The following is a 7,282-nucleotide window of genomic DNA, read 5'->3' as shown; positions in this document are numbered from 1 at the left end:
ATGTCAAGCACACACACACACACACACACACACACACACACACACACACCCACACACACACATATACACACGGGCATGCCCTTTCACCAGTGGTTCTTAACATTGTTAGAGGTACCGAACCCAACTGGTTCATATGCAGTTGCACCGAACCTTGAGTGAAAAATATGTGTTTAAAAAAGTGTTCCTTCCGTTTTGCCGATGCGGGACAAGAGTTGCTCCACTTGGCATGACAAATCATGCAGATAGAACATTGAGTCCCACGTTCCGTGATGTACGTGAATCCATGTTGTACGCATTTGTCCGACCACTTTTTTTTTTATGCTTGACATTGCATATGTTAAAACCTTTTTTTAAATTGCAGGACATACTATCACCAAAGTCTCACGTTGACAACTGAGCGAACTAAAATTCCCGCAGCACTGATTGGACAAGCAATGTAAATGTGATCATCTGCAGTCAGTTATGGCCATGCGGGTGTGCCATAACTAAATGACATGTTGAGTCGGGTATGTCTTAACCTCCATGGCAGAGGCTCCGTCGAACCCCTGAGACTGATTCACCGAACCCCTAATGTTCGATCGAACCCAGGTTAAGAACCACTGCCTTTCAGCGTCACAGCTGCCACATGGAACCATTTAGAGTTACATATCCAATTGTGTCTTTCAAGTGTCACTCTGGCCAATGTTGGGGAGACGTTTGTCACCACAGACCAAATTGCATCATCTATACACAAATATCTCAGGGTGGAAGAAAAAAAATGGGTTTCTGTACAGCAGCATGATTGTTTGAAGGCCTCACACATGTAAATCACATCACTGCAACACCCGGTGTTCTTATTGAAAAACAATGTTTTGTGGCTTGTTTTTGATTGAATTGCAAACATGCTCTGCTTTTCAAGGAAGAAATGGTTGACCTGTCTGCTCTCGCCATATTAGAAGACAAAGATTCGTCGACAGCATTTAAACAATGTACTCGTGCATTTCCATGACAGGAGAATCTCCATGCTTTGCTTTTTCATCCACTGGTACATTTATAAATTCAGAATGCACTGTATAGTTTATTATAAAATAAATAAATAAATAATTATTATAAAGCATGGTATACATTGACTTTATGAACTTTGTTGATACAGCTTGTTGGCGACAGTCAATTCAGATCAGGATATGTAATTTATACATATACAGTATATACAGTATATATATATATATATATATATATATATATATAGAGAGAGAGAGAGAGAGAGAGAGAGAGATCCTCTTGGTATCTTTTAACATGATCTTTCCGTGCCGGTCGATATTCTTCCCCCTTTTATCTGTCCATTGAATTTTCCATATTCCTTCACCAGCTCCTCCTCCTCCTCCTCCAGTCACTCACCTCCTTCCCCCCATCTATCACCTCTCTTCTCTTTCAGAATGGAAAGCTTATGAAGAAAAACAAATGTGAAGATGGGAGGTGAGACAGCAATCATTTATCTCTCAGGTGATAAGTGACATTTAGTTTATGCGCACACACACACACACACACACACACACACACACACACACACACACACACACACACACACACACACACACACACACACACACACTCTCACACACAAACACACAGGTTCAGTCATGTACCTTCCAGGAAACACACAGTCTGAATGCTGATGAACCAATCAGGGCCTGCTTCTGCCCGGCACCAGAGATGCTTGTTTGGTACCATGGCAACCGAAGAAGCCTCAGCCAAGTCTCTCACTAAGAATGGATGTGCGCATAGAATGAGGAAAATAACTTCTGCAACGATCAGTCTCCAGCAAGCTGAAAATTGTCATCTCTGGAATTGCAATTGTAAAAATCACTGCTAAGTAAAATGCAGTTTTACACATGAACTTACACATGGGGGAAAGTGCCCTTTATATTGAAAAGCTGATGAGAAAAGGTTTAGCACTGGCTCTCATAAAGGTGCATCTCACACTGCAAGAAACATTGTTAACAGAAATGCCAACTGATTGTCATGACAGCGCAAGCTATTTTCTTTCTTATATATAAAACGCTTGATGACAGCTGACAGCTAATAAAAGCATCAAATTCACCCTCACAAGAAACTACACGAAAGAAGAATAAATGATCAAAATCCTTTTCAGTTAGAGAAACGAGGTGGGAATGAAAAGTATTTGAACGTAGTGCCCTTGTTTGTGCATAAAGGATGACATGATTGCTCATGCCCTTCAGTTTCTTTATTCCCACACGTGCGAACACCATGCACATTGATTTCATTCCGGAGCTGCTATTGGCCACTGCTCACACGAAGTCACTCAACATACGATATATATATATATATATATATATATATATATATATATATATATATATATATAAAGAATGAAATCAATGTGCATGGTGTTCGCACATGTGGGAATAAAGAAACGGAAGGACATCGGCAATCATCCAAAAATATACAGGTACATCTATACATATAGATATAGATATAACTATAGATATATACTGTACACACACACACACACACATATATACTGTATATATATTTATTTTTTTTCTATGGGGTTGAGATCTGGAGACTGGCTAGGCCACTCCCGGACCTTGAAATGCTTCTTACAAAGCCACTCCTTTGTTGCCCTGGCTGTGTGTTTGGGATCATTGTCATGCTGAAAGACCCAGCCACGTCTTATCTTCAATGCACTTGCTGGAAGGAGATTTTCACTCCAAATCTCTCGATACATGGCCCCATTCATTATTTCCTTTACACAGATCAGTCGTCCTGGTCCCTTTGCAGAAAAACAGCCCCAAAGCATGATGTTTCCACCCCCATGCTTCACAGTGGGTATGGTGTTCTTCGGATGCAATTCAGTAATCCTTCTCCTCCAAACACGAGAACCCATGTTTCTACCAAAAAGTTCTATTTTGGTTTCATCTGACCATAACACATTCTCCCAGTCCTCTTCTGGAGCATCCAAATGCTCTCTAGCGAACCGCAGACGGGCCTGGACGTGTACTGGCTTCAGCAGGGGGACACGTCTGGCAGTGCAGGATTTGAGTCCCTGGCGGCGCATTGTGTTACTGATTGTAGCCTTTGTTACTGTGGTCCCAGCTCTCTGTAGGACAGTCACTAGGTCCCCCCGTGTGGTTCTGGGATTTTTGCTCACCGTTCTTGTTATCATTTTGACCCACGGGGTGAGATCTTGCATGGAGCCCCAGATCGAGGGAGATTATCAGTGGTCTTGTATGTCTTTCATTTTCTAATAATTGCTCCCACAGTTGATTTATTTACACCAAGTGTGTTACCGATTGCAGATTCAGTCTTCCCAGCCTGGTGCAGGTCTACAATTTTGTCTCTGGTGTCCTTCAACAGCTCTTTGGTCTTGGCCATAGTGGAGTTTGGAGTGTGACTGACTGAGGTTGTAGACAGGTGTCTTTTACACCAATAATGAGTTAAAACAGGCACCATTAATACAGGGAAGGAGTGGAGCCTCATTAGACTTCATTAGAAGAAGTTAGACCTCTTTGACAGCCAGACATCTTGCTTCTTTGTAGCTGACCAAATACTTATTGTCCCTCTAATTGGCAAATAAATTCTTTAAAAATCAAACAACGTAATTTTCTGAGTTTTTTCCCACATTCTGTCTCTCATGGTGGAGCTTTACCCATGTTGGCAATTACAGGCCTCTCTAATCTTTTCAAGTAGGAGAACTTACACAATTGGTGGTTGACTAAATACTTATTTGCCCCACTGTGTGTGTGTATATATATATATACTGTATATATTTTTTGGACTTTTTTATTAAGTCTCCAAAAGAAGAAACTTGTCTTGGAGGATAGTCCCTCTGTGCTGCTACATACAATACATTGAGCAAAAAACATACACATATACAGCACAACATAATTAGGACAATTACATACAAGACAAGACAGTATACACTCTACACACATTGGACACTACATTACAGTCACATGCACCCCCTGACCCCCACCACACGCATATCCTTCCGCTTGTCTGTCTGCCTCCCTCTAATTGTTTGTTGATTAAAATGATAGCCTGCAGTATGAATGAGTTTTTATACCGGTTTAATTTGCAGAGAAGAGTCCTATACCTCTTTCCTGAGTTCAGGAGCTCAAATTGGGAGTGTAGCACATGAGAAGGATTGTTTGAAATGTTGTTTGCCTGTTGAATAACGGACTGCACATATATGTCCTGGGGAGCAGGGGGTGGGGGCTGTCCTATTACCTTCTCTGCTGTCTTAGCCAGGCTGGTTATCTGAGCCTTATATATACTGTGTGTGTGTGTGTGTATATATATATATATATATATATATATATATATATATATACACACACACACACACACACACACAAAGTGTATTCCTTTGTGTGGATGGACTTTCTATTGCATACCCCACCTTTATGATATGACGTATTTCAGCCTATTGCTGTTGTGAAAGCAGGAAATCTACCAGATATTAATGAATTGTAAAGACGTCAATATGGAGATCCATCTGACACTGTATTTCTTTTCAGCCCTGCACAAAAGGACCATATCAGGAGAACGGCGCCGCCTGTTGCTTCGTTGATAAAAATGCAATATCGAGCCGTTTCCTCCCACTCTGTTTGAAGTATCTTAGAAGCCACTGTACTCGGAAGGAACGGGAGAGACCTTAATTCCAAGTACACCCCACCCTCACCCCTCCCAGCGCCCCACAAACTGGTTGCTTTGTTTCTATGTGCCCATTTTTCAGGCAAGGAAGGAGGAAATGGACTGAAGGAAAGCAGCCAGACAAAAAGATCAATACCCAATACAGGTACTCAAATAAAACCCCCACTTTTTTTGGGTTTGCTGACCTTGGAAACTGGCAGTGGGACCAAACATTTGATTTGGCGTGTGTGTCACACGCAAGAGGCTGAAGGAAACTGGAACCACCATATTTATCCTCAGCGATGTGGGAAAAAGGTGGTTAGCACATCCACCTCACCGTTCTGAGGTTGGGGGGTTGAATCCCAGCTTCAGCCCTCTTGTGGAGGAGTGAACGTGTGTGTGTGTGTGTGTGTGTGTGTGTGTGTGTGTGTGTGTGCAGGGTCGGTTCTGGATCAATTTCACTGAGGGGGCCGGGCTGGGGCCAGGGGTTTTGATGGGGGGGCACATTCAACCCAGGGCTAAAAAGACAGATTCGAAATCTTATTTGACTTTTTATTTCTTCAGACTTTGAAATTGTAGTCATAACATTACAGTGATGAGAAAAAAACAGTATTAGGAGGGCTAAAATGTCTGCAAGCGTAACAATACGTCTGTTGAGAATATTCAAGCCAGGGGATGATATGGTACCAGCCTGCCGGGGACAAAAATTGCAAATACACTGAAGCTAGATGTTTTACATGCATATAATCATCCAAATTTTAAAAGGCAATGTCTTATATATTGATCCTGTTAAATAAAAATTTAAATAAAAAGGGAGACTAAAAAAGTTACACACACGCGCGCACTCACACGCGCACTCAAACACGCGCACACACACTCACACACGCACACGCATGCACACACAAACACGCGCGCACACACACACACACACGCGCGCGCACGCGCACACACACGCACACACGCACACGCATGCACACACAAACGCGCACGAAGACACACACGCGCACACACACACACACACACACACGCGCACACACACGCAAATAGCACTCGTGTCGTGGTAATTTCCTTCTCTGCGGACTGCTTCTCATTTTCCCGCTCATTTTTAAGTGGCGCAGCGCACTAGAGGGTCCGACTAGAATGTTAAATCACGCACTTTAGTTCCACCTTTCGGCACGACTGCGTAATCTGCGCTCGGAGGGGGAGGCACAGGGGGGGCCAGAATCGGTGCTACAGGGGCACTGGCCCCCGTTGCCCCCCCCCCCAGAACCGCCACTGTGTGTGTGCGTGCGTGTGTGTGTGTGTGTGTGCGTGTGTGTGTGTGTGTGTGCGTGCGTGTGTGTGTGTGTGTGAGCTGCGAGCCAAACAGGAAAAGCGGCGCAGAAAATGGATGGAGGGATGTTTAACCCCTCACATTGCACTTTCATCTATTATTTATTAGGGAAAGGGGACATTCAAGTGGAAGCCTCAATGCAGCTTGACTACGACGATGACAACTACTTCTATTCTTCTTTGAAATTTCTTGTGGTTTGTACGACAACAACTGGTCTGTGGAAGTTGACTCGCAATTGTGGTTGAATGTTGGCAATCTTGAGTAGTCACTCATGGAGACATTTTCCTTGTCATGTGGCAGGTCTCCAATATTGCACACATATGTTCGGGTATTAGCTAAGTGTGCACCCCAGTTTAGGAAGAAATCACAAACAGCACTGAAGAACGGGTGGCCATCTACCTTGACCAGCTGTATCTAACAGCAAGTGTCTGCCATGTTCCATCCATTTTCTACCTACCACTTGTGTAATTCAGTGCCCCTCCACTTTGGGTGAGAGGTGGGGTAGTCCCTGGAACAGTTGTCAGGCAAGACGTAGAATAGACAGACAGCCAATCACATTATCACCTACGTAGAACAAAAGTCGTCACTGAAGCTAAAATGCATGTTTTTGCTATGTGCTAGGGAGAGTACCTGTAGAAATTTGGACTACATCTTTTTAGTGTAATAAACAGCAACAGTGCGGATTAAAAAAAAAATAAGAAAGAACACAACAATGTCCTCTGTTCACTGAACCTCTTGTTTGTTGAAACCATTGCCAGGTTTTTCTGTGCCATATTGTCATAATGTCAGACTGAGGCAGTTATCACTTCTGCTTTTTGACTCCTGTTCAGTCTACATACCGAATTACCCTAAGTAAAAAACCCACAAATGTCCAATTAACAGTGCGCATCGATCTGTCCCTGAGATCCTCTTTGAAGCCAAACCTGTCGCATCCGCACTTGTCTAAATGGAGGTCTTTATTTCAATTGAGAGTGCCTGAAAGAAAGAGCGCAACACAAATGTCCTCTGTGTCATACCCAGGGATGGCAGTCCCCAGACCTCAACCTCATTGAAAAGCTGTGGAGTTGGCTTAAGAGAAGACTGCAGAGGAGAGGACTGGATGATTCAGAGAGATTGGTGAAAAAAATGGACAAAGAGGAATTCGGTTGAAGTTACCTCTTTTTGTATTATCCTTTCTTGTGTAAAATACTAGGTGCCATTTTGTCAACATAAGGGCGTAGTACAAAGTATTGATATCAGGGTTGCTAATAATTGTGGCACAGGTGATTTAATGAAAAATGATTACTTTTGCCGCGATTGGCTGACAAGAATTTA

Source organism: Hippocampus guttulatus, chromosome 1 (assembly GCF_054856545.1).
Source record: "Hippocampus guttulatus isolate MCC_2025c chromosome 1, RoL_Hgut_1.0, whole genome shotgun sequence".
In the NCBI taxonomy this organism is placed as follows: Eukaryota; Metazoa; Chordata; class Actinopteri; order Syngnathiformes; family Syngnathidae; genus Hippocampus; species Hippocampus guttulatus.
This window is presented reverse-complemented; position numbering follows the sequence as displayed.